This window comes from Ischnura elegans, chromosome 6 (genome assembly GCF_921293095.1).
Source record: "Ischnura elegans chromosome 6, ioIscEleg1.1, whole genome shotgun sequence".
NCBI lineage: Eukaryota > Metazoa > Arthropoda > Insecta > Odonata > Coenagrionidae > Ischnura > Ischnura elegans.
Window position 1 is genome coordinate 55,294,295 of NC_060251.1, and position 27,734 is coordinate 55,322,028.

Here is a 27,734-nt window from a genome sequence, read left to right on the forward strand (position 1 = left end):
CAAGGGGGGGGGCACGCGCCCCCTATCTGTATCCGCCATTGGTCATGACCTGTATTCGGAGTGAATTGGAATATCCCCGGGAAAGGGGCATCCTACCGTGTAAATAAAAAAAAATACCTATATTTTAAACTATATTTGGAGAATAAAATGTAATTTTTAATTCTTAAAAACAGATGAAAATGATTTGGGATATAAAAACTATTGAAGTCATAAAAATTAAGATAAAATTTTGGTGGGTCATGACCCCTTTAACCCCCCTAAATCCGCCCCTGGTGATGCTACATACTATCACTTTCGGTACGCTCTCACCTCTTGAGCATGACGTCATGATCATCTGCTCTCTGAGCACAGTTGGACTGAATGGACCCCATGTTAATTCTGATTTTAATGTCTTCAGGGTAACGGAGAAGTAGGTACCTACTTGAAATGATGAGTGGGCCGGGGAAACAACAAGAGTTGGTAATGGGGCATCCATGAATTACGCCCGGACCCCCCCAAAATATAAAAAACTATTATTTTGTTACGTAAAAGAAAAAAAATATTGAAACATCATAAATTTACTTTTTCAGATTTTACAGATTTCTCAGAAAAATATTTTTCAAAAATCGATTGTTCGATTATACGCGGTTTTTTCGATTATGAAAAGTGTTAAAATTTGTTTAAAACCCTCTACTAACAATAAGTACCCTGTTTTTCAAAAACTTTCCCTTTATTTTGGACACTCCTCGAACGAAATTCCTGGCTATCCACTGGAGGGAGGGGATCGAACCAAATCCCACTAAGGAGGGAGAGGGGGTCCAAAAATCGCCAAAATCACCTCACTTAACTAATGGACGCACTCTATCGAGGCGGAAGGGGTAAAGGATGGCGGTGCGTGCATATAAATTCGAGCGCAAATGACCGCTCACCGCAAACGAAGACCTATCGTAAATTCCGGGCAGATTCCCCGGCTGGGGGGCAGTAAGTTCGCCCGGACACCGAGTGTCGCGCTGCTGTCGCTGGAGTGAAAATCGCGGGGGGTATCCCTTCCAATACGCAGCGCTCAGTAGCTCGAGCTCCTCCCCTTTCCCTGACGTCACACCCCGCCGCGGGTCGGGAGAGTGTTCCACACACCCTGAAAACAATTCAGTGCGGTTTTACACATCCGTGGGAAACGTTCGCGGTGTCGGTCCCTGGTCGTCAGGAGAGGGTCTGTCCTCAGATGACGGACTCGTTAGGGCATCGCGACGGCCGAGTGCATCGTCTTTTGACCTCGCCGTGAGGTCAGAACATTTCGCTGGAGATACGTTCGCGAAGGAAAAATTGCAACAAAAAAAATTCCTCACCTCGTGGTCGACTCGTTTTTCGCAAAGTTTTTTGAACTGCGTGACCGACATTCGTTTGTCACTCGCCTCGCTAATTATTACCCTCGAGTTAGTCCTGAAAACCTTTTTTTTGATCACGTTGTTTGTTGGTCCGAGATAGTGTCACCGGTGTGTTCTCCACGTGCCAGGGTGCTGGATAATTGGAGGCCGCGGAAATGGAAGAACGAAGGCTTGGACCTCTGAGTCAAGCGGATACATTTTCTTAGGTAGGTAAATACCTTTACGGCCTACTTACAATTAGTAGTTGAAATTTATTAAGTGATTCATTACCCTGACTGCTGTCTGAATTATTCGACATGTTAGGTAGTAATGACGTTATAATACCAGCTTAAATAATTTCCTGAATAGTCAGATTTGTCTTTCAGAACTTTCACTCTTTTGTTGGTTGCCATGGTAATCGTGGAATTTTCATCTCCATCCATCGTTGACATCACCGCATCGTGTTTAGGGGATGGATTGAATTTCATTGTTGTTCTTAACTTAAATATTTCGTTTTGCTAGGTTGTGTATCATGGTTGGATTTTGAGTTGGTATCAACTGTTGGTTTTCTTTGGGACCGTCCTTCAATTCCAAAGAGCTATTTTATATTTTACACCGTCTATTTTACATCAGTCCCCAGATGGCACAGAATCCTCCGTATCTAATTTGTATGCAGATAGTATCCATTGACTACCGCTCCGTCGCTTTTCGTCAATGGATACTATCTGCATACGAATTAGATACGGAGGATTCTGTGCCATCTGGGTCATCCCCCATGTTTGCCTGTGAGTAGGCTTGTTTATCGCAAAATGTGTGGATCAGAAAGGAGTGATTGGGAGTGGATTAGGAGTAATTTATATTTTGTGTCTATAATACATCGTAAATGTTTTTTGCCCATCTTTGGCTGTTCGTTTTCTTGAAATTTCATTTCAAAGTTTTGGAAGTCAAATATATTTTGTCGGAGAATTTATTTCGCGTTAAAGAACTTTCCTTCAAGAGCCTTTTAAACTTTGAATATGTAATTTCAAGTGAAACGAATAGCCAGAGGTGGGCAAAATACATTTACAGTGTATTTTAGATACCAAATGTAAATTACCCCTAAAACATGTATTTCGTATACAAAATACTTAATTGGCTCAAGACATGTGCGGATGTGGTGGATGGTAGGTATTTGTGTCTTCATATCTTTTCGTAATCTTATTTACTATTTATCATGGTTTATGGTAGGTCAAGTGAAGTAGGACGCCTCGAAAAGTTCTCAGCGCACTTTCGTGCATGGTGTTCGCACGACATTCCATTTTGTGATCTGGTAGCTCACATGCTATTTTAGCACTCCTTCCTATTGGGTTCATCAATATTTTGAGGATAAGAAAGATTTTCGGTGGTTTCTCGAACCTTTTATTTAAACCAGGGGTGCCGACTTACAAAAAATATTGGGGGGGCCCAAACCGGGGATCTTGCCCCGGGAAATTTTATAAGTAGTGAGTTTTAAGTTTTTTTAAGCATTTCAGAATAGTCATATGATCAGCATTAGAACCCTGATAACTCGAACCTCGATATCTGGACATTCCGGGAAAATCGACAAGCCTGACACATTTTTCCCTCACACCCATAACGAATTTTTGAGGGGGCTCGGGCCCCCTCAGGCCCCATGGAGTCGGCGCCACTGCTTTAAACTCTTATGAGAGTAACGATATGTAGCTAAGAGTTTTACAAAAAGGTTGTTGAAGAGGATAGAGTGCGGTGCGGAAACATGGACACTTTGGAAGGAGGACGAGAGAAGACTGGATGCATTTGAGATGTGGGTAACAGTGACGCAGCGAGGGTGGGTTTGGGGGATAAACCACCCCCCCCCCCCAGAGCTCAGAGAAATTTTGAGTTTAATCCACTTTACTTAATTGGATTGATATTACTAAAATAATGAAATATCCCTCAGAAAGCCGTAAAACTCACCATTTTGAACCAGTTCTCTTAAAATTCCGCAGCAATTTATTAATATCGCACATACCGCTTATCCTGGTGGGTATTCCATACCCCCACACACCCCGGTGTTGGTTGCACCTAAACCCCCCCAGCCTTGATTCCTAGCTGCGCCCCTGGTGGGTCAGGAGGGGAATTGAGAAGGTTAAGTGGACGGAGAGGAGGAACGACGAAGTGCTGGACGTGGATTGTGTGTGAGGATAGGCAGCTTCTAGATGAGAATCTGTGGGGACAGAACAAGTGGCGGGGAAGTGATATTGAAAACGGTATTAGAGGGTAGAATGTTGGGTAAACGAAGGAGAGGAAGGAAGAGAATGGGATTTTAAGATGGAATGTAAGGGGTAAACCTCATTGTGAATTAAAGAAGGAAGTTAATGATATGAGGCTGCCAGAATGCAAATCTAAAGTAGCCCATGGAAATCTACCTTAATCGGTAGAATACGTAAAATAATAATTATAATAACGGCATGTAAAATGGTCAATTTCATGGCGTTTCGATCGAAGAAAAATTGTGTTTCAATGATTCTAGTAAAACTTTGTCGAGGTCCGGTGAGGGATAGTAATTAAGCTGATGATAGAGATTTAATCATTTTTAATGTTAGCTGGCTATTATCTTTGCATATTCTTTTAACATTTCAATTCCTCTGAGTCATTACTTTCGCATGGGAAAGAGCAGTTTTAATTGGCCAGGTTACACAGAATGCAGGCGCCATCCGTTATCGTAAATAACGCGGAAGTAGATCTGGAGACAATTCAGAAGTGATCATATTGCAATCGCTTGAACAAGATGCGGTATATTTGTATCTTGCGTTTTCAACTTCGCGACATTAACCATTTAGTTCATTTTTCCTTCAAAGCATGAGCCTAACTTGGTCAACTGCGAAGTGTAATAATTCCAATTTCCCAAAATGTTCTGCACATTCTTGCAGCAGCTAATTCTTGTGTTCCTTGAGGGACCGAGGGGATCAAAGGGACCAAGGGGCACAGGCTCTAGGCCACCTAACCAAGGGGCACCCACCAAGTATGTGAGCCTTACGCCAACGTGGAGGTAAATCTCACTAAAACGGAAAACAGAAAAAAAGCATCATATATGAGGAGATTCGAAGCGAAGCCAGTGGCGGATACGGTTAACGGGGGGGACAGGGGGTGCGTCCCCCCCTTGCGGGGCCGCTCGCATTGCCGAACATTACAGAACTACAATTGTAACTTTTTTTATATCATAAGATATCATTGTCTCGTGTATGCGTATGATCAGTTGTCATATAACTTTCTTAAACTTAGCATGAAACTTGATCATTTTTCATTCATTTAAAGGTATCTAGGTAGTTCAAAATATCTTTTGCGCCCCCAGCCCCTTGAGTTTTTCCTGTATCCGTTACTGAGTGATGCTGGGTTGTTTTTTGATTAACGTGTAATCGTCAACATTGGCGTTAACAAATGTGTAACGCTGCTGATAAAAAAAAACACTTAATCCTTTGGCGTTGTTAATGTAGCTTTGAACGCTACCGGTGGCACGCCTTTCCTGTTATTACGTTACAAATTGCTACACCTTGAAACAGTGGGCCTCCCATTAAAATGGCCTCTAGGCCTCCCACATGTTAAATCCGGCCCTGTTGAGAAATATTATTTAAGGAATCCACCAATAAAAAATAAATTACTTTGGTAGTCATTGGAAAATGTTCAGATTGGCTGTTTAAAGATAACAAATTTATTAAGTATAGTTTTTAGTGCACCTCTGCGGTAAGAGGGTCATGTATTTTCAATTCGAATAATCATTTAACAAATGAGTGCTTCGAAAACTGGAATGTCTAATTTTCCATTTATACGACAACTTTCACTTGTTCGAGGAAACTTTGCGTTGGTAGCGATGCGTGCATTTATTTAGTTTCAAGGGTGGTTGCTATGGTAACGACGAATGAGGGCCATGACGGAGCGCTAGTCAGCACTCGAAACTGACTTGCTCTTTGATGCTGAGCTGGAAACATCCTTTAATCAAGGAAAGTTGGTATTTGCCATTAAAAATTTCTTTTGTTCATCATATTTTATATGAAAGTACTTTGCGTGTTTATTTTAACAAATTTTATTAACTATTATTTTATGAACAAGCCAGGCCTTTTTCATCGAAATAATCAATTAAGTACGAGTAAGTTTCCAGGAATCCTAAAACATCTTTTCTCATCTATCGTTCTACAACTGGAAAGTTGGTATATATATTGGTGAATTCAAGTTATATGGAGTGGAATTCTGTTAATTTAATTCTGCTCATTACCTCGCGCCATTTGAATTGGCAAGCATTGCAATATCATCACTTATGATTGCAGCGGATCAATGATTCTAATTTAGGTGAGAGTGGAGGTAACCTCATATTATGCTACAGGTGTGTGAATCTTAGCAGATCCAAGTTAGGGGAGATAACTTCTTCCCCTGGGCCATCTCGTAATTAGGTTGAAATAGGCGAGGGTAGAGGTCGTCCTGGACTAAGCCGCATGCATAGGAATCTCCACAGATTCAGTGTAGAGGGAGGGGCAGGTTCTTTCCCTAGGCAACCTTGTACTTTCAGTATTTTTAAAGGGTTGTGTTATAAGATTTCACCTAGACTTTGAGCCCGGGAATCTTCTGTAAGCAGCTGTGTGCCTTACCCACTAAGCTATCCCGCTCTTCTTATGTTAGATTTAGCAGTTTTAAATGGGAACACCCCGTGATATTGAACGTAAATTATTATTAAATTATTCTACTGCATAAAGTAGGTTTGCATGGAGTATTTAAGAATTATTCTGGGAGTCTCTCCTCCTTTCATGGACCTACATCTTCAAATCAAAATAAGGCGTACTCCCTTTCATTCTATCTAAAAATCCTATTATCTTCCCTCCCTCGTTTACCTAACATTCTACCCTCTAACTCTGTTTTCAACTTCCCCTCCCCCCTAATGACTCCATCCATACCTTCTGTCTCCTCCATATCTCATCTAGAAGCTGCAGCACTTCGCCGTTCCCCCTCCTCTCCGCCTTCTTCACCTTCTCCATTCTTCTCCTGACCCACATATCAAACGCCTCCAGTATTCCCACGCCCTTAGATTCCATGTTTCAGCACTGTAGATCGCTACACTCCTTATCAAACTCTTCACTAACCTCTTTAAACTCTTACATAACGATCCCCTCATAAGCTCCTTCCTGCTCATGAACGCCTCTTTGCTAACGAAATTCTATTCCTAATGTCCTTACCGTTAACGAAATTGTAAAATTAAAAACATGTATGGTTATTTTTAACGTAAATGGAAAATAAAAAAAGCTCAATAGCACTAATAAGATGGAGAAAACTGCAAAATCGCTCTAAATGGTTCGCGATAGACAGCTTGAATGCCGCGACGTCCATATATTTTTCCTTTATTTTGAGAGGAGCCCTGGATACCCCTGTTTCCCCTTATAATTGCTGGGAATTTTAATACCCCATGGTGTTTAAACCATCATAAAGGTATGCCTATGAATGATGTGGTTTATTTAATTTGCCTTGTATTTCTTTCACTCGGGAAATTGGGTTGCAAATTGCACAGTTGTAGAAGGAAGAATATTCTTTTTCTTTATCCGCGATTTTATTTATCTTTTTTGTATACTATATATGTAATTTTTTGGATTTTTCGCGGTAAAATTTTCCGTTTATGATTATTTTATATCCATGCATTTCTTCTGAGTATTCCTGCCTGCGTGTTATTGTCATATCTTATATTTTATGCATGTGATTTATTTTGTTCCCAAGTTGTTAGTGTCTGCTCGAAAAACAAATATGCTTATGATATTGTGTCCGTTTAATGTGCTGCTTTTTTACTGTGATGATTTCAGTGATAAAAGTCGATGATATGACATATATATGTATATTTCTAAAAAGGTATCGTCGCGGTTTTTGGCTTGGCTTCGGTTTGGGCCTCATCCGAGAATTCAAATGAGAGGTTCGAGGCGGAAGTAGGTATATTAGCACCTTGTTAATATCTCCTCATGAAATTTCGCGGGAGCAGTCTGGAAAATTTTTGACGCAACGGTTTACTTTTCGACATGGCCGAGCCTAACGTAGTTTTAAGGGGAAATCAATTGAAACCAGTTTAAATTCACAAAAAGATTTTTGTATTTTAATTAATCCTTTACGTCAGTCGTGGGAGTTCTTTATCGACTCACTTCTGTTACCGATCAAATTTCCATGAGAGCTATTTTCACCGGTTGCGTTCTCCCAATCCTCGAGTACTGCTCCGTTATTTACTCCACTGCCAGTCCCTCCAACCTTAAAATTCCTGAACGCCCAGTTAATTTCTTTATTTCAGTAGTCGTACACCGTGTTCCTCACCTCCGTAATTCTTCTCGCTCTGAAGTAATGTCTGCCCTATTATTGGTCCCACTATCCTCCCGTAGGAATTTCCATGATATTTCCTTCATTTACAATGCCTTAAGTGGCAAGTTTCGATCCTCAGATATGCTGCCTTTCTTTTCACTCCACATTCCCACCCGCTCCTTCCGTAATAACCACATACTATGCCTACCTAAATTCCGTCTTTCTCTCTCTCAGAGATCACTTTTTTACAGACTCCCTACCTCCTTCAATACCTTTCAATGCCCATCAGATTATTCAAGAGACAGCTTCGAAAAGCCATCTTCATCTTCTGAATCCCTTTTTTCTTTTTATGTCCTTTTTATAGTTTTTTTTTTAGTTTATATTAACTAAAGCTTCAGATTTTATGTTTTTTATTCAATGTAAAGGCCATTTTGGCTGTTTTTGAATCATTAAATAAATAAATAAAGGGCCGTACACAGGGCGGGTGTATGGCGCAAGGTGGGCCCTCAAGATCTCCTCTTTGCCATTTATGAACAAAAAAATTTGATATGATTAGAGTGGAAAATAGAAATTCCCTTTCGGCTCTCGTTCCGAGAATTATTTAATTTTCTTCACCAGGCCACCAAAAATGCGTAGGCTTTACGTTTTGCGTAGGGGGATAATGATTTCTTTATGATTATTTTTATACAAATATCAGGTAACTAGTCTATTCAATATTTTCACCCCGCTGATATGTGCAATGCTCTCCTGCGACGAGATTGCACTAATTGTATATGTGATTAAAGTATTTCCCTACTCAACAATCTCCAAAGCTGGTCATTTGGGAATTCCTACGATTTATGACGAGGGAAAGTTTTCTAGCTTAATACAACACGTTTCTAAATCATACATTATGCCTGTAATCTTTAGTAGCAAAGCTGTGTTTCTTATTTTTTGTTTGAATAAGTAGGGCACAATCGTATTTGGCTTAATTGTATCTAAATATCAAATAGCTGAACAGTTTTTTTTTCTTTCAATTTTTGTAAGCAACACCATCTACCGACCAAATTATTCTAATTTTATGAGTGTAATGTACTTGTAATGATGTATTATCGTGCTTGGAGACCCCCACTGGGAGTCAGTTGAGAGTTCCTGACGGTTAAAGTGTGCTACTAAGAAAGGGAACGGGGCTATTTAATCTCAAATCAGGCAGATATTAAAAAATCATGTCAGGTGACTATCACCGATTTCTCTGAAAGTTATAAATATGAAAGCAGTATCCTTATGATGAATAATGATGACTCTATCTCAGCTCACAACTGTACCGTCCTTTGAACATTGTAGTGTCAGGCCTCAGAGTAAAGAATGAAAAACATTGTAGTGTCAGGCCTCAGAGTAAAAAATGAAAAATCACATAAATGCTGATTACTAAGGAACTATGGCCCTTAAAGCAGTGGTTACTGTTTCATTTTGAAGAGAATTCATTTATGCACATTATGGCATACCTTGTAAGTCATTTGAAGCAATAATAAACAAATATGACTTGTTTTATGGCTTCCTTGTGTGTTTCCGAAAAACCTGGTGAATTTCTAAAATCACCGCAGTGTGTTTAGAAGAGAATGATTAGTGTCTCGTTTATGCATCCACATGGTCCATCCAAATGTTTCTCATGGCCCAAAGTAGAAGACTTATGTGAAGTGCCATTGAAAAATACTCTGTGCAAATTACGACTCATTCACAGTTTCCAGCCAGTAGCAGTGGGTGTATGCACATATTGGATACCATGAAAGTAAACAAGATTGAACTTGCTTTCAGTCAATAGATGTAACCAATCATTCTGATATGAACTTTTCACTGTTATGAATGCTAACATAACTTGAATGGAACTTCATTTTTCCCCCTTGAAGGTGTGCAATCTTGGTGTAAAAGAGTCGAAAACATGCCTAACTTTAACATGCCTTATAACAAAAAGTATAAAAATACTACCTTTTTATTTTTTAATTGAAAGCAGAACATTTAAACTACCCGCTGAGAAATTTTATAGAAAATAAAAGGTGACCTTTTTTAGTAATAAATTGTTAAATAATGACTAATTTTTATTGTTTAAACAAGTTCTATGTGTTTATTATAGCTTCAAATGACTTAAAAGTTATGCCAGAATGTGCATAAATAAATTCTCTTTAAAATGAAACAATAACCACTGCTTTACGGGCCATGGTTCCTTAGTAATTAGCATTTATGTGATTTTTCATTTTTTACTCTGAGGCCTGACACTGCAATGTTCAAAGGACGGTAACTTTATGACGGTTCAGTTCTGAGCTGAGATAGAGTCATCATTATTCATCATAAGAATACTGCTTTCATATTTATAACTTTCAGAGAAATCGGTGATGGTCACCTGACACATCTCTGCCTGATTGAGATTAAATCCCCCAACATTCAAAAGTTGTTGTTATGCCTCTACTTTGGAATAAAGGTTTTTCCGCTCTAAAAATTATTGACAAGCTGTGGTATAATGGTTATAAGCATATTTTCATCAAAGCATTAGGTTGCCATTCTGTGTATCATCTTCGCCAGGGTATTTTTTTAAGTGCCTATTAAGTACGCTCTTTCACCAAAATTCCAGTAATCGTATTTTCCTGTTTTTTTTATTTCCCTGTTCGACATCCCTCTCCAGCGAGTCATTTGAGATTCCTGCGGGGGAAAGTGAGGGTTGCCAGCGAATTTTCACTGCTCCACCGCAAGGCGTCGTGCGGTGCGATTCCCGGAATATTGTTCCGCGGGGCGAAATTGATTGAATTGGGAATCCATTTCCCTCTCATGTTGTGCAAAGGGGTGTGCGTTTCCCGCATTGGAACTGGAGCCGCATTTCAAGGGTGCGTGAGGCGATGGAAAATATCTGAATCATCGACTAGATTATTCGCTATTTGGCGGGGGAGGGGGGGGGTAAAGTCCTTACCTGTCACCCAAGATGTCTGGGAATCGAGTCTCAGCTTGTTAGGCGGCTTTCATTCGTGGCATAGATGTTCGTGTACGTTAAATCCATAATGACCCTATGCTGCTTTTAAGTAACATAAAAAATGTGTACATTTTCAGCTTTATTCGGTAAAGGTTTAAACTATGTGTTCTTTCGTATCGTAAATTTTAATGGTGAAATGTGTAGCTGTCACAATAATTAAGATTGTGAAGATAATTTTCATTCTGGGAGAAAATACATTTTATAAAAACTTTTATAATATGCAATTTCTACCAGAAGTAGCTCTGGGTTAGAAAAGGTTAGTTTTTTAGGGTAAAATCTCATGTGTAGAAAGCTAATGGTGCTCTTTATTGTAGGTACAGGAATAAATAAATAAATAAATTAATAGAAAAATTTAGGACATGAAATCAGATTTGAAATTTAAGGCAATAATTAAGATTGAGAAGACAATTTTCACTTTCATAAAATTTAATTTCTCCTAGAAGCAGCTCTGGGTTAGAAAAGGTTAGTTGTTAAGGTAAAATCTCATGTGCAAGAGGCTAATGGTGCTTTTTTCGTAGGTATAGGAATAAATAAATAAATTAATTGATTGGTAGAAAATTTTAGGGCATGAAATCGGATGTGAAATTTAAGGCTCCGTAGTCGAACATCTCGCTTGGGACTAGGACAGGGACATATACAGGATGGAGAAAAATTGTTTCACGAAATTTTGATCATGGGCAGCTGATGCCATTAGGATTCAAAATTACAAATGATATTTACGTCGAAAACGCACCATTTTTGAAACGGATGAAACTTGATCCATTTGCTCCGATTTGTCGCCTGTTAACTCTATTGCTGGATGGCTTGGATGCGTTGCGATGTCCGGCCGGCAAAGCATTGGAAGTCATGAGTGGTCCAGAGTATCCGGGAACGGGAGAAACTCGAGGCCAATCGGAGCAATTTGATCACAGTTTCTGCAGTTTAAAAATGGCGCGTTTTCGACCTAAACAGTAAAAGTAATTTGGTTCCTACTGGTATCAGCTGTCCATGGTCAGAATTTCATGACAAAATTTTTCTCCATCCTGTATATCGATGGCTAAGTTCTAACGACACGTTTCTCAAAAATCGCAACTTTTCATGAAAAGTATTTTTGCTCTCCTGTATCTCAAAAATAGCCACTATAATAAACAAATTTTGCAGAAAAAGAGAGCAAAATAAACAATTCATATTTTTAATCGTACACTGAAATCAAAACCAAAAAATCATTGAACTGAAAAAGAAACATATATTTGCAAACAAGTAGTTGTTTTTTGCTTGAATTTCATTTTTTAAATGTCATTACACTTTGTTTAAGATACCTGTCTCAAACTGGCCAAATTTTGAGATACGTGTTGTTAGAACTTAGCCATCGATGTGTCCGTGCCCTAGTCTCAAGCAAGGTTTTCCACTTCGGAGCCTTAAAATTCATGCCCTAAAATGTCCTATTTATTTATATCTATTTTTTCCCGAAATAAAGGCGATCCTAAGCATTGAAAATGTCTACCGCTCGCCGATTTAAGTTATCGTAGTAATGGCTGTGCACCTACTAGTACTACCGTGCTCCCTTTGTTTAAATTGACATTTATTTTAGAAATTGTAAATCAGAGGTCCGCTTTTGAAATGGTATAAAACCAACCCTAAATCGTGGAGTTAATAATTTTTTTAATGCCAAAAATAAAGGTCGATTCTTGCTGTTTTCTGGACTCTCGGGAAATAAATTTGCTTTGACTGGCATGGCTTAAGTCTGTATATCCCCAAACAGTTTGGAAAGGTATATTTGAACCCCTAAGTCCCTCCCTACTTCCTCCGGTCCTGATAGATCAGTAAAATCTTACTGGGATCTAAATGCACTTGCTATTATAGGCTTATTAAGTTTGATAATTTCGATAAAATCAATTCAGTTTGCCCGGATTCAGTAATTAATGCCGAGTGACTCTGAACACAATGGAGCGGTAAGGTCCCTAGGGATTTGTAGTCGCGCGCAACAAGTGACCCTTTTTCTGTTCTTGACCTTTCCCCCAGCTCCCGTTCAACACCTACCTCCTGTTGAATGCCCCTTTTTATCACTCCATGATCTCTTCATCGCAGTGGTCCCTTCTACCTCATATTACACAGCGAGAGCGTAAAAGAGGAAAGAATTTATCGCAAAAAGATTTTTCTATTGCACGTCTAGTTTATGAACTGAGTTTCTGGGGAAAGGAACATAGGATGACGCTTAATTCCCTCTCCACCGGTCGTGCTGTCTTCTTTTTGTGGCGTATTACTCGTTCAAAACTTGCGATATCTGCTTGAAACTGTTGAATATCTACATATATATAAAAGAGGATGTCTGTTTGTCTGTCCGCTATGCGTTTCCATACGGATGCACGGATTGTGACAACAGTTAGTACTTAGGTGCATCTCATGCTCTCAATTCTCCTTTAGGTCGCGTCCTTTGGGCCGTATTATCATTGCTATTTGTTACGTCACTTCATACAATTTCTGTGGTTGGAAATCCTGCCGGTCAGGCTCACCTCTTTACACGATCCAAGGGAATATATAACACAAAGGATTCTACATTTTAATATTAATCCTCTTGGTGCAAACCTTTTTGCTGGGGTGTGCGTTCACACGACGTATTTGTCTACGCACGTATGGGGACACAACGGTCTATATTTTGGACCGAGGTACAAGCTGAACTAGTACGTGTCGTATGGAAATCGTTTTTTCCATTGTTTGCTGTTACATACGCATACCATCATAATACCTGCTTTGTTCCTTTACCTAAAAATCCTGCTATGAGGCCATGAATTCCAAGTTCCAAGTTTTTCACTTCTGTGGGTACTATCCTTCCTGAGCAACTCCGGGTGGCCATCTAGTATGGAATAAAATCCTATAAGCAGTATCCCACGTCTCAGATTTGAAAATTTTACATCTGAAAATATATCAATTGATGCAATGCACCCTGAAAATTTCACATCGGTAGCGAAGTTTTTCTACTTGAGTTCATTTCAAATATCCTTGCGACTGAGAGACAGGCCCTTTTTATTGGAGCGGAGTGCACGTGACTTCCTGAAAACCAACCAAAATGCAATAGCCGGAGCCTAGACTACGAGGAATACAGTCTCTTTCTGACCTCCAATGCGCAAGCTTCACGGATAAGTTAGATGTGTTGCCAAGTAATTTTTGAGACAGTCCATTGTTTCCATTCACTGAAAAAGTCTTTTGAGGAAACATGACAACGATCTCCCCTTCCTCTCTCTCTCTCCCCAATCCACATACGCTAGTGTCGTAAGTCCGACCTCCTGCCGCGACGCCTCTCGAAACATTCCGAGCTTGCACGATTGGACCAGTCGCAAAGATATTTGAAAAGTATGATAGCAATACGAGACCGAACATACAGTTAAATTGGCATGGTGATGTGCCCTCTTAAATCTCTTTTATGATTGTGTGATAGGAAAATATTGTACTTAGGAAAATGGCCTAACTAGAATGAAACCTGATAATGAAATGTATTTTGCGAAATTATTTTGTTGCAAAAGAGGTGTGCCAGTAATGTTGATGACTTACTTCTACGCTTGTGGATGGATATTTCCGTACATATTTCCACACAATAAGTTATGGATAATCATGCACTATTGCTGAAGTATGTAAGTCTAATTCCAATTGATTTCGCAGTAATCATCGTGTGGCATATAATAATAATAATATTTAAAATGATAAAAATTAATTTATTCATTAAATTCGACTATGATAGTTTGTTTGCTTACTTTGTTTCATTAGAAACTTTGAAAGAATAAACCTATTATTAATGGATATGTTATTTAATAATATTTAATAATATTATTAATGGATATGATATGGCAATCTAATCTATTATATAATTATAACCCTCTTTTCTCGTCATTAAACGAAAATGGAACGCGATCGATATTAAACTCTTCCAGATATCTACTTGGTCAAAAACTAAAGTCAAGGTGTGCATTCAAAACCCGACACATCCGGCCTAGTGAAAAATTTCTCATGGCATCAACATGACGGGGATGGAGTGCATTATTTTCTCTGGGCAGAAAAAAGTCGAAACTCGCATATGATGAAGGCCTTGTCGTAGGAGCGTATCGCATTAGCTTATGGGAAAAGCTTTTCTTTCGAGGCTCGCTTCAATCTTCGCATAGTGCTGGAGTAATCTTCGTCCGCGAAGTGTCCTTAGAAGTACATGGGATTGTGGCGCGATATAATAGTAGGGGACGCGAGAGGAAGTTCTCTGTGGTCTCCCAGCTTTTCAATTGCACGTCAAAGGAGGAACGGCTTAGAAGTTTGTCGTCCTCTTTGCTTTTTATCTCTTCGTTTCGTCTTCCTACGTTTGCGCCGACGCCCACACCCGCTGAAAGTATTGCAGAGGCCGTGGCAGATAGGAGTTTTTTTTTAATCGATCGTAGGAATTCCTTAAACGATGGACGGAGTGGCTCAATTGTAATATCAGCGGAATGAAAGTATTGAAGAGGACATATAACCGGAAGTTTTTTGGATTTTTGCGTATTTGTGAAACTTTCTTTGTCATTGAGGAAGAGTTTTCGGATTTCCAGCCGGGTCCAAGGGTTTTTCAGCACCGACGTTTCAGGGTGACGATGGCAGACTTCGCCCTCGAAACGTCGCGACGTTTCTAAAGCTAAAAGGAGTTCAAACCAAAAACAAGTTCGAAGGACTCGGCACTACAACAACACTATAAAACGACCGTTGTCCGAAGGCCTTTAAATATGTATGACAGGTTAGGAAGTGGAGGCCATGGATCATCGAGGGCTCTTGCCTAGAAAAAGAGCTTGCTAGTTAATAAAAGAGTCCGTTTCCCCAGTTTAAGCACGCGATTTAAGTCCATTCTCCATGGAATGCACTCAAAGAAAGAAACCTTTCAGTGCACCTCTTTCAGTGCCCAGCGATTGCATAATGAGAGTCATTCGTAGCAATATTTATAAATTTTACTTTCTGGTGATTATTTTCTGTCACTAATATATCTGTTATCCACACATAAAAGTGAATGAGACCATATTGCATCCACCCGCTTGCCGCGTCGCCGTACTCTCCGCCGCCGCCGGCCAGAACCGGAGTCGTCCGTGCGTTCGAAAAAACGATTTAAAATTCGGGGTTGCAAATTGGTGCAAGGTTTGACTTTAGATTCACAATGTAGAAGCTTCAAAGAACGACATGATATAAGTTACTTAGTGTAAGCCGGTGACAATGTCTACTTTTTTTCTACGTTTATGTAAAAAAATGGGTTGAAAACAGGCTCCGCCATTTTGTTATGTATCTATGGTTATTGATGAAACAAAATCTTTAAAACCTTTTAAATGAAAGAATAAGAAGTGTCAATTAAGATGGTATAACAGTTTTGTCGTTAAAACTATTTATAAAACCACTGCACGAGGATAAAGTTGGCAATTTTCAGAAAAAATCGAGGGTGGTCGTTTTTCGCTAAATTTGCTCAACTTTGACCTCACATATATTGTTAAAGTGAAAACACAGGACCAAAATAATCTGGGTAGTTATGCAAAATTTATTTTAGAATGTGTATGCGAAGTTTCAACTTCCTAGCTCAAAAAAATCGATTTTGAGGTTTTGGCCAGCTTTTTTCGATTCTAGCCCACTGTGCGACGTTTCGAGGGCGAAGTCTGCCATCGTCACCCTGAAACGTCGGTGCTGAAAAACCCTTGGACCCGGCTGGAAACCCGAGAACTCTTCCTCCAGTCTATTCGCCGGGAAAATCTTAGATCCTTCATTTATTTGTCATATTTAAATTTCCAAGTTAGGTATACTGGAGGAATCTGCATTCAGGAGGTGGTATGGGAGACAATTTTAAGCACTTTTTGTCCATAACAAAGGAGTCGAAACTCCTTAGATACTGAGGTATTATTATTATTATAGTATTCTACCGATTAAGGTAGGTTTCCATGGAGTACTCAAGAAGTGATCTGGGAGCCTCCCTTTCCTTCCAGCACTGCCTTCTTTAATTCACAGTAAGGCCTACTCTCTTTCAATCTATCTAAAAATCCTATTCTTTTCCTTCCCCTCCCTCGTTTCCCTAACATTCTACCCTCTAACACCATTTTCAACATCCCCTCACCGCTAAGCACTAACTCCATCCATACATTCCGTCTCCTCCGTATCTCATCTAAAAGCTGCCTCTCCTCGCCAACCATATCCAGCACTTCGTCGTTCCTTTTCCTCTCCGTCCATTTCACCCTCTCCATTCTTCTCCATACCTACATCTCGAATGCCTCCAATCTTCTCTCGTCTTCTTTCCTCAGTGTACCTACACGTTTCCGCACCGTGGCAACGCAAAAATGTTTTTGATGTACTTTGTAGATACAATGAATACTGGTTTCTCTTGGGTATCCAGATTTTTCAACATTTTATGTAATACTCTGAATTTCAACATTTTATTTAATACTAAAAATTACGGTTGGATGAAAATTTGCGATAAATATCGAATCTCAAATTGGATGAGATTGCGTAATTGTATTGTTGATACTTGCAAAAACTCTCGTTTAATTAAGCTCAAATATTAATCGATGGAGACTATTATAATCACAAAATGCTTAAAATTACCTCCCCTTCCACCTCCTGTAGTGTTGCAAATTTTTCCGGAAACACCTTGTTTAGATTAGAGCTTCGACAAATTTTTTTTTCTATCTAAAGTATAAAAATGTTTCATTTGACAATATATATAAATACAAAAAATTTCATGGCGACACCTTCAAAGATTCAAACTAGTTATTCATCCCGAAAATTGACCAAATTTATTCTAGCGGATGTGATACGTCCCCTTAAATAAGTTCCTCTGGCATCACGCAAAGTATTTTATCACTTGCTGTGAATTTTTTAAACAGAAGATTAGCTGGAAGACAGATTCTTGGTAAAGGAGCTAAGGGGGTTCACGTAAGCGCGAAGTGATTACGATCTCTGTCACATCGTAACGTTTTGTAGTTTAAAATTAATAGAATTTGCAAATACTAATGTGACCGTAAAACGTTCAGTTTCTCGAATACGATAGGATTAGGCGTGTATCTGATACATATCTTTTAAAACAGTTGAAATAGGATTTTTGTTGTTTGGGGAGTGAAAAAATCGAGTGAATGAAAAAACAATCTTCCCGTCTTTACAAATTATGGAGAGAGGATGTTAAGAAGAATTAAACATGTGGAAGGTATGGCTGGTGATATTGGAGAAATTTTTAAAACATGGGCTACCTTGTTTAGTTAGGGCCACAACGGGGTCGTTAATGTCATATTTGTTTGGAACATAATGTAATGGCTAATGATGGCTGATGATCAAAAGGTAACCAAGGCATTATTTCTGTGCTATTGTTATCGCTTACCTAGTGTGAAGTAAAGATATTATTCCAGGAAATGAAGCTCATAAAAGTACAAAACCTTGCAATTTTTTCGAACTGAATAGATTTACACAAAAATTTGGGATTAGACTAATCCTACCCTCTACTTCAAAATCTATACTATGCCGATGGGCGCTTTTTATTTTTTATGGGTGAAAACTACCCCTAAATGGCAAAAGAAACTACAGTTGAAAGTATTATATCGGTAAAATTTAGCTTGGATTAGTTGTATAATGATTGTTTTATGCTTTGGAACATAATTTCAGAATATTTCAATCCTTAAAAATCACCCGGGGAGGGGGAGGAGAGGAAGGGAAAAGGAAAGAGGCGCCGCCGCGATAGGATCCCGACGACGCCTCTGGGAGAGGAAAGGTGCGGAAGGGACGGGAGGGGGAAAAACACCCCAACGATATAAAAGCGAAGAGGGCCCTACTAATTAGCGAAACCAGGCGAAGCCATTAATGTGCCAGTGATTTTAGAGGATTTTCCTATGAGGAAGAAAAATCCATCGATCAAATCGCTAGATAAAGCGCCAGTCGGCATGATATAGATTTTGATCCTTGGTCTATTCCCTACCTACTGTAAAAATTTCAAGTAAATCCATCCAGTTTAAAAAAATTGCCAGCCAAAGTGCTTCATTTCCTGGACTATACCTCTTGGTGTACCTGATGGGTCGAGATGTCTTGAATTTTAGAAAACTGTGAGTTTCCCGTGAAGTGCGAAGCCCCTTAATTTTCCTTGAGAGTAAATTTTAATCATTGTCTCGGAGGAGACATTTTTTTACCGTGAGTGCGCTTCAGGAGAGAGAGTGGCTGTCGTGATTTTTAAATATTAAAAAAAAATAATATACGCCTTGTTTGCGGCGGTCTTCTCAGCTTGGGTGATGAATGTCCTTTGAAGTGGCTCCTGGCCTTTTCTTCGTGATTTTCCCAAGGGCCATAAATTTCGGATGAGACTTAGTGTAAACATTTGGAGGAGAAAGATCAAGAAGTTAAACCACACGTCATGCCCCACGAGGGACTTGAGAGGGCGGTCACGTCGTTACCGACGTTGTTTGGACAGGAGCTTGGATAGGTACCCGTCCTAGTAAATTTACTTCGACGTTTTTAATGGGGAACATGCATGAAATTTGTTCATCATGCTACTGAGTCTCCTTGAAGAGACAATTTTCTCACGAGTCCAAATATATAAGTCAAAACTCTCCTGGTGTTTCACAAACGTCATTAAACGGTAATTAAAAGTGTTCGAAAATCGCTTGAAGTCACGTGACCTGAAACGCCTTCTGACGTCATCGGACGGTACACCATTCACTTCGCTAAGACAGTAGAGCGATAGAGCCTTAATACAAGATATCTAAGTAAAAATAGCAATAATTTTCGCCAGATATGCCTTTGAGCCCCAGTATAGACCAATAGGGTGGTTTCATATTATTTTTTTACAGCCTAAATCGAAAGATTATTACTCCTGGAGTACGTATTTCACGCTTTTAGATTTTTAAATGACGATATCTATTTTTCGCGATTAAATGAAAAGTGAAAATTTTCTAGCGCGCGAAAACGCGACGCGTTAGTATGAATCCCGGGAAATCTCTCCGTGTGACGTATTTCTGGTTCCGGCTGCGGCCCTGTGAGGCGAGTTGAGCGCTGATACGACGCAGGCTGCTAGCGGGTAGCTGAGTACCCTGCTGGCTGGTAGCGCTTGGCTTAAATAAGGATTATTAATGCCTTATCAAATGAAGAAAACTTTCCGACCTTAGCCAGTTTTAATATGTGATTATTAAGACATGCTTCCCTGAGCTCTGCGCCTCATGCATGCATTGGTAACCTCAGACGACGTATAACTCCTATCTTCTCGTATAGAAACTAGGTCCCTGTGACGTCACGTGGAGTGGCATCGCATGGGCGCCAATCTGGCCCTTTTCAAATGAGGATAAAAATGGACCATTGCCATTCGTCTAAACAGGTTTTTCTAAAACGAAATAATTTGTATATTATGAATACAGTAATGGTGGGTAACGAATCGCAACCAATGACTTTCGTTTTCTTTGATGAAGGAAACTACCCTATTTTCTATCCACTTCCTCATTCTGCCATCAGTGGATACCGTACCGTGACGTCACGCTCCGATGACGTCGTGCTTTCGAGCACCCGATGAAGATTAATTTTTAAAGGATCATAACTCGGCTATTAATTTTTAAAGGATCATAAAAAAACATTATTCATCAGCCATATTTTCGGCGAGTACATGTGAGGTAGGGACCTTCTCATTATAGTTTTAAAAAATTGTGCATGTTCCCCATTTTATGGAAGATTAAAGAATAAAATTTAGTCAGATACACTTTTATACAGGGTTGAAAAAAAATTGTCTCTCGAAATTTTAACCCTGGATGGCTGTTGCCAGAATGAAATAAAATTACTAACGATGTTTATGCCGAAAACGCGCCATTTTTAAACGACAGAAAATTTGAGCCAAGCGCTTCGTTTGGCCGCGAGCTTGCCGTGTTGCCAAATGCCTTGGATACATCACGATTTCCAGCATGCAAAGCATTTGAAGTCATGAGTTGTCAAGAGCTTCCGGCGACAGGGTAAACTCGCGGCCAATGGGAACGCTTGGTTCAAAGTATTTGTATTGTAAAATGGTACGTTTTCGACGTAAACATCATCAGTAATTTTTGTTCCTGCTGGAATCGGCTATCCTGGGTAAAATTTCGTGGCACAATTTTTCTCAGCTCTGTATTTAACTAGGCACACCCCGGTTTCACAACATGTTTACATCTTCAGGTCATTCATGCATTTACTTTTATAACAAGTCGGGTGCGCACATCCAACTATCGTAAAGGTTTTGTGCCTTCGCTAATCCTTCCTTTCTCGTCCTGCTTTACAACCCTCTTTAGCCTCTCGTTTCCCCACCAATGCATGCTTGCATTGATGTATACAAATACAAGAAATATGCATGCATGTTTCTTGTATTTGTATACGTCCAATACATTATCTCTTTCTCAGTAGGCTCTAGCAGGTTTTTCACGCCCCCCTTCATATGTGGCGTTTTCCTGCTGTGAGTTTTTTCCAATAAGGACGAAAGTCAATATCCATAGATTTTTTCCCGGGTTTGTTCACATCTTTTTGCGCTTGGCAGATGTAGCTTTGTTCACTCTTCATTTTTGTTTGTTGATTTTTTAAAATCATGCTTACGTAACTATATTGTTACAATTTGACTGCATTTAATTTAAAAAGTAACTTGACAATATTTCTACCAGTACTTGACAGTATTTCTTCGCAATAATTCCCCTCTTACCTAGGGAGATTCGAGGGTCTTCCCCCGGAAAGTTTTACGAAATTGGATGCCCAGAAATGGATATTGACGTTATTCTGTCATAATGAAAATGAAAAAGCAGGAGCAATTTCCACAATTTTACATTTATTAGGTACCTGATGATGCTGAAAAGCGAAACCGGTGGTATTAATAAATGTAAAATTGTGGAAATTGCTCCTGCTTTTTCATTTTCATTATGTCACGTTTCCACTCCATCTCGCCTGAAACCTCAGACTGTATGTTATTCTGTCACTTAAAAGCCAGATAATAGTTAATAAAAAATAGCAGTTTCTTCATAAAATTATAATGAAAAGTGAGAACTTCACAGCTTATAAACTTTAATAATGCATAATGGTTCTTTATCTATTTTTGAGTGTATTTTTTCCTTGAAACTGTGCTGAAATCTAAAAAATCCTCTAAAATTACCTTTTCGAATAACACTTTCAAAAAAGCATCAAGTTCTCTTTTATCTTCTGACAACTTTATTTTATTTTTTATATAATCTTATTACACAGAGTATGTTGTGAATAAAGCAACCAATGGAATTTCATAACGGCAAAAAAAACTTTGGCTCAAGTACTCTTGAGTCTTTTTATTTCACTTTTCATATACGCTTCACGATAGATGCGAGCGTTGTGGGAGCCCCCTAAGCTCAGGGCCCTCGGCGATCGCCGACCGGCCGACCTGGCCAGACCGCCCCTGGCCTAGAAATATGCATTTCCAATATAATATTCTCCGTGTCGCCCTGAATCTGAGCGTTGCACGAAGTCTCCGACATTCAAGCGGTTCCCAACTTAATTCTTGCTTCTTAAAACTGTCTCTGATTCTTTGTACGCTCTGGTGGCACACTGTTCGCTCATAGAAATGTTTAATGTGTCTCTTCGCTTTTCTTATTGTTTTATTTAGTACATGCAATTGTTTATTTTTTACCAATCCACCTCTAAATTCGCGGAAACCACTGAAAGAAAAACCTTTCGAATAGCCCGTACACGTGTTGGAAATCCTATCTGAATTTGGTTATCTGGGAGACTGAGGAAATGCAGACAATTTGTGAATATATAATTAATGAATTAGATATATCGATATTTATCGGAATTATATCGGTATGTATCGATGCATCGTTTTATTGAAATTTCACGAGGACATTCAGCGCCCGGCACATGGCAAAGCACCTTCGGTTAATAAGCATCGTGCGCCGTGGGCTGGTTAATTTTCTTCCGAAAACAAAGGTCGGTTAGGCTTGTAAGCAAGAGCATTGGCGACCCAACACTACCTGTAACCAAAGTCTACCTCCCTCCCATCGAGTATGTGATAGCAGCGAGAAGTCAGATGAGGAGCGCGTTGTTTTAAGCTCAGCACGAGGGACCGCAATGTTATGTTTCGTCAAATTCAAAACACAACCCTTGTATGTGTTTCGATACGGAGTTGGATGAGAAGTTGAGTTTGTTGGAGAGGTATAGGAAAGAGAAAGTGGCCGGTACGGTAGGAGAGGAAGTTTTATTAATTCCAACAATTATGAGTGGTATTATAACAAATAAAATGATAAAAAGGTTTGTGTAATTTACTTGCGTATTAAAAAAGTTACCTTACCCAATTTATGGTACTCATATGTCGCTATTCAAATCTCATTTCAATGCTTCATGCAGTACCTACTATTCTCGCTCATGCACCTAAATATCTAGTTTCAATATCTTTGCGATTTGTCGGAAACAATCATTGTGACATTCTTTAATACTTACAATTGATGATGACGATTACCGGTAAAGTAAGAGAGTGGAGAAATAGACATGAAAAAGCTATCCTCGTCAATGTTGATGGTGCATCCCTGCAAAAGAATAAATTCTTATTCCCACCCGCGAACAGGCACTCAATCAAGACTAATATTTGATATCGTGTCCCACTCATTACCTGATTAATCATGATACTCTCACTATTATTCTACTTAGCGTTTAACGTTAATTAGATTCAGACCATTTGGATTCCCAAGAAAATTGCTGTACGTGGTTAAAATTAGGGATAGGTCGGTTGGTTCAACTTTTGGATTCCACCGGTACTTAGGACCGAAATCGTGACCGAAGCCAAAAAGAGTCGTTACCGAAATAATTATCCCTAATTCTAATTCGAAAACGTTTTATTATCTGAAAAAATGAATGCATTAGGTCAAAGGTGAAGGAAATAATTAGGTTTGGTACCAATTGGTGCGATCTTTTACGCAGTAAATTCTATAGAAATGGTATGATGATACCTGTTCACAATAATCATGAGTAAGCAATTCGAAGTTAGACGCAACTCCTCACTCAATACTCATAACGGGTAATCTTTTAATAATATATGTGTATGTGCTCAGGAAATAACGGGATCCAAATTCTTTAATTCCTCGCTGGAATGGAGAGTGCAAAAGTCAATTTTTTTATTATGTCATTATTTCATGTTATTATTATCCATGCCCAAGAATTATGATAAAATTCTCAGCATTATTTATTGTTTACTCTTTCTATGGCAGCCGCTAAGGTTAGAAGTATTTTTAAGAGCTTCGCGAGTTTTGGCTCATACCTCATTGCTCTTTCGTGAATGTTTGGCCAAAAACAATACTGTAACCTCCATATTCGCCAGGTATTATTGGTCAACGCCAAGGTCAGTAAAAGGCTTTTACCGACCTTGGTCAACGCCAAGTCGAGTCACGCCACCTGTTGGCGATGCCACGAACTTTGAGTTTTCGATTTGATTTTGTTTTTTATCACTCCGCGAACGGGAGTGAATTTGTGTTTTCTGCCAGTCGTCCTGTGAACTTCCTTAGTGCATCATCCAAGGGCATCCCTGGGAGACGGAGCCATCGGCTTGCCCGCGGCACGAGCAGGACCGGTGAGTGGTATGCGCCAGCATTGCTCGACTTGGATCAAATTAATTGTAATAGTAAGCAGTAACATACAGTCCACAAACCAGTTAATCACGTTCGAGAGTGATCACCTTCCTTTGTCATCATTCTCTTCCGTTTGTCCTTCAACGATTTTTTTCTTTAGACAATCGTATCCCATGATGAAGCCGATTAAATGTGTTGCGAAGATTTTCAGAAGACTTCTCCCTTATTAAAAATTCCAATTGCTCTCACAATATAACCATTTGATCTTAAAAATTTATCCTTAAAACCGTATTTCAAAAGATCCCAACCTTTTCCAAAGCTTTCAATCAGCTCTAGCACATTCAACTAAGGTTTGACGTGAAAAAGTTGATGATTACTCAAAAACCGAAACCGGAGTAAAATAAATTTCATGTTGAATGACAAAGTTTTCGCTTACATTCTAAAAATTTTAAGTGTGTTCAACCAGGTTCCGCCTGGCGCAATCAAATCCAACATGTCACTTTCTTTTCTTATCTTTAATTGTAACTATGTTATAACTTCAACGTATCCCGGTGAAGAAGTACGTTAATGTATGCATGCACTGTCCATTAATGGAAAAAACTAAGCAGCAACTGTAGTATCCCTATAGATTCTCCATAAATTTTCATATCTAATTCCTGGAAAGTAAACTTGCGTCGTTTTAAAAATCATGGCTTTCATTTTTAAATCCTTTTTTTCATTTAGTAGTGAGCAATACTCTTAGGGGTCGGAGTCTTGAAAATTCCTCTCGCGGACTAATTTAATTCATTCCTTTCCTTTATCCACGCTTTTATTTGCACATCGATTTCCTTTTTTTTCTCAAACAAAAACGTATTTTTCTTCCTGGTAGAGGGCGATACGACTGTTATCGTATTCAGAAGGTTTCTTTTCCCTCTCCACAATGGGTTCCCGATTGATTGTTACGTTTCAATTCCGAGGATACGGAAAAGCACCCCGTACACCATGGCTCGGTTTAAATAAAAGAAAGCGAGAGAGGGAACAGATAAGGGGAATCCTAGTGTGATATAAAACTGAATCGAAAACCGCTTCCAGTAGATACGGCTTTTCTCTCCATAGGTTTCCTCGTCATTCTGTGTCACAGTCTCTGTTTAACTTCGTCGCAATTTTTCTCTTCCAAAACAGATTTCATGATCTAGCGTTCAATGCTAGACTCATTAACATGTTAAGGCGGGAACGTCTTTGAGTGTGACCTTTTATATTCATTATTATATATTCATTCCTTCATTCATTGTATTGCAATATTAATAATTTTATCGGATCGATTTTCGACGAGTTTATTTTGTTAAAATTTATGGTAACAAGATAGAAACAGCCGTTATGACGGGCCAGAAAAGGAAGAGGAGATGGAGTATTAGAAATTCGCGGAAGGAGAGTTAAGGGTGGTTCTTTTTGCTTGGTTCTTCAGTGACTGAAGGACCCAAAGAGGAAAAAATCTATTATTATTGTTGTTATTATTATTATATAAGTATTCCACCTATTAAGGTATGTTTGCATGGAGTACTCAAGAAGAATTTTGGTAGACTCCCCTTCCTTCATGATCTTCCCCCTTCAATTCACTGCTAGGAATACTCCCTTTCATTCCATTTAAAATCCTATTATCTTCTTTCTTCTCCCTCGTTTACCCAACCTTTTACCTACAAAAACTGTTTTCAACATCCCCTCCCCGCTCAGTACTCGCTCCATTCATACCTTCTGTCTCCTCCGTATCTCAGCCCCTATGAAAAAATTGTATAAACCTGTTTCAAAATTTTATACAATCATATACATTGCCATGGCAATTGTATAAATTGTATAAAATTTTGAAACAGGTTTATACAATTTTTTCATAGGGGAGGAGACAGAAGGTATGGATGGAGCGAGTACTTAGCGGGGAAATAATGTGTGATGATTGGAAGGAATGGAGGGGGGACTTAAAAGGTCAGCAAGGGTCAAGGAGTAAAGAATTAAGGTTTTAACAGTCATGCGCGAAGTAATTATGAACCAACCTTCGTCAATTCATTTCCTAAATGCGAGCTAAGTTGCTGCAGTCTCAACTTGCCACCCAAGCCAATCCTCTTCGTTTCGCTACGTGTCCTACATTCCTTCTCATTGATCGTTGCTTTTAAATAGGAAGTTCTCGGTCGTTCTCTTTAAACTTCCTGCGTGGAATTTTTAAATATCAGATTTTGGGCGATGACTTCATGTTCGAACAGCTTTACAATGAATTTCACTTTTATTTTTCTGAATATCCACATCAGGTCTGCTCGTGTGGCCTGTCTTTTTTCCCGAGCCTGTTTAATTTGATAATATATTTTGTCCAGTTGATGATTCCAACCTTACGAATATTCATACTGAGGGAAAGAGGTCGCCAAAAACTTACCGTGGGGAATTTGATTCACTATCTTACGCAAGATTATTACTTCATACCGTTTGCCAGTATTTCATTTTCCTTTGAGTAAACACCTGTTGGCATATCAGTACTTTTTTGGAATACGCATCGAGTTAAATCTAACCTCAAGGAAGGGGAAAATTATCAAGTTAGGAAAAATAACCATAGTTTCGATTCGCTGCCTCATTTTATTATTTCATTGTTATAAGCTCATTGTCAATACTTATTTTTTTAAGAAATTTTTAAAGGAATGAATACTTAAGGTATTAAATGGTAAAAGAATTAAAAATTAGCATGCTTTAGTGAGATTAGTTTCAGTTTCCAATGGCATTAAATACTCAAGCCTTTCCATTGGATATGAAGCATTCTAATCGCAGAAGTAGTTAAAAATGTGTGTGTGGATAAAAAATCAAAGATGCAGTTTCCGGCGTAATAAAGTGGAAATATTTTTTATTTAACATTAAGAGAAGTACTTTTGTATTTCCACGCTTATTTATTAATTACAGCCGACCCAGATTTTTTAGCACATAATGCCATTTTCAAGGTCTCATTTTGTGCCGAATTTACGAACACCATACGTTGCGGAACCTTGCAAGGTATTACAAAGTAATTTAATTATTAATTGACCACCCGCCCATTAGTACTAGTAGGCAAATAACAGGTAATATATAATTAACATCAATTCTTCAAATTCACGCTTTTGATTTTATCACATATAAACCTGTTTGTCTATCCAAGGTGGAATATCTTACCATTTAAAAAATTATTTAAGAAAAGATTGCTACATCACTCAATATTTTCGTTATTCCAGTTCGTGTTGAGCTTTGATTCTCGACAATTTCGCGGCGAAAACCCTTAAAGAAGGATATCAAGAGTAACGCGGCAACCCGATACAAAAGAGTGCCATTTTGAAGGTCGTATTATGTGCCGAAACCTGGGCCGACAGAAATAAGAAGTGTCGAAATAGACAAGTACTTTTCTTATGTTACATAAAAGAAAATTCAAGGCAACCTGAAATAACGTTCCCTAGAAAAAGGCGACCAGCATCGGTCAAGAAACGTCGGGGCTTCCCTAGCAGTGTAGCGGAGACACCCCCAGAAAGTTTTTTATACCTATTATGTTGAAAATCTATTAGTCGACCCAACTTCCTCGCACGTAAAATCCCCCCCCCC

General features: G+C 39.0%; 1 protein-coding gene across 1 annotated transcript in view; it reads left to right on the forward strand.

The window, feature by feature from the left end:
- The first annotated feature begins 1,145 nt into the window (after window positions 1-1,145).
- LOC124161372 overlaps window positions 1,146-27,734 on the forward strand; it is a 495,044-nt gene continuing 468,455 nt past the window's right edge. Inside the window, exon 1 of the mRNA XM_046537686.1 lies at window positions 1,146-1,570. The gene's annotated coding sequence lies outside the window, so the exon portion shown is untranslated. The remainder of the gene's footprint in view (window positions 1,571-27,734) is intronic.